Source organism: Myotis davidii, unplaced genomic scaffold, assembly GCF_000327345.1.
Source record: "Myotis davidii unplaced genomic scaffold, ASM32734v1 scaffold1168, whole genome shotgun sequence".
In the NCBI taxonomy this organism is placed as follows: Eukaryota; Metazoa; Chordata; class Mammalia; order Chiroptera; family Vespertilionidae; genus Myotis; species Myotis davidii.
Window position 1 is genome coordinate 91,805 of NW_006299037.1, and position 1,357 is coordinate 93,161.

A 1,357-nucleotide genomic window follows, 5' to 3' on the forward strand; every position below is an offset into this window, starting at 1 on the left:
GGGGTGTCGGTCAGTCCGTGAATGGGAGACACAGCGCAGGCGGATACGCAGGGACGGGGAGGCGCACCTGATTCATGCAAGAGTTGAGGGAGACTGGCTACAAGACGAGTTTGGGTGGGAGAGTTGGAAGGGGTCGACCTCAGTGAAGATACCTCAATCAGATTGAGGACGTTTTTAGCAAAGGCCAGCTTAGGAGTATCCTAATTAAGTTAATAACAATGCACCTACCTATAAAGTTTAAGTTTAAAAAATACGGCTCTCAAAAGAAATTTCAATTGTTGTACTGTTGATATTTGGCTCTGTTGACTAATGAGTTTGCCGACCACTGCTCAAAGAGCTCTATTTGAGAAAATCGGCATGTTACACTTTGATGAAATGTTTACCCCAAAATTAAAAAATGAAATGGTTACCAAGGTAATGCAGGTCAGGGGATCAAAGGTGAAAGGTCACACATTATTAAAAAGAAATCCAAAAGGACGGCTGCATCGTTACCTTTCAGTGTTCCAACGGTGCTCTGGTATACTTGAACACTTCGGCAGACATTCAAGCATCTTTTCCGGTAAAAGGACATTTACATGACTCCTATTCCTGTTCCCAGGGTCACCTCCTAGAGGTGGCACGGTGTTGAGAACACAGTAGGTGCTAATTTCAGAATACACTTCCGGAAACACTCTTACCGCCTGTTTTCAGCAGCCAGTTCCCCTCTGTGCGCCACATCTTCCTCCTCGCGACCCGGACCCCGAGCGCGCACCCGGTACCGCCGGGCCAAGGGCCCAGGGAAAAGGGTTTTTGCTAGCAAATCCCAGAGAAGCTCAGGGCCCGCCCCCGGCGCTCCACAGCCAGGTTCCTTCAGGCTTCCTCCTCGTCACTGCGCATGCCCGGTCCCTCCTTAGGCCACGCCCCCGTAACCTGCGTTCCGGGCCGCTCCTCTCCGGGCTTTTCCGCCGGCCAGCCCCAGGCCCCGCCCCCTGGGCCGTGCGCTCCGCCCCCAGAAACGGCCCTCTGGCGTCCCAGCGCCATTTTGTATGAAGTCGGAAGGTGGGAGGTGAGGGCAGCAGAGGGGGGGAGGCCACGCTGCGGAGCGGGACTTGCCGTCGTAGTTTGACCCGCGTGTCACCGTCCCGCCCTCGTCGAGCCGGGTTTGCTGCTCCCCGTGGACCTTCCAGTCCCCTCAGCCTGCGCTCCGGACACCGGGCTCCTCCCGGTGTGTGAAATGGCTGCCACGCTGCTCCCTGCCCTTGCTCTTTAGCCTTTTGGTCCACTAGTGGCGACTTTTGAGTCGTTTCTGTTTTGTTTTTGTTTGTTTTTTTTCCCTTCCATGAACTCTCAGCCTGTCCAGCGCCATTAAAGTTCTTCC

The 1,357-nt window shown here is 54.3% G+C and overlaps 1 pseudogene; it reads right to left on the reverse strand.

Annotated features, from left to right (window-relative positions):
- Positions 1-393: 393 nt before the first annotated feature.
- On the reverse strand, positions 394-921 carry LOC107184796 (annotated as a pseudogene).
- Positions 922-1,357: the final 436 nt, after the last annotated feature.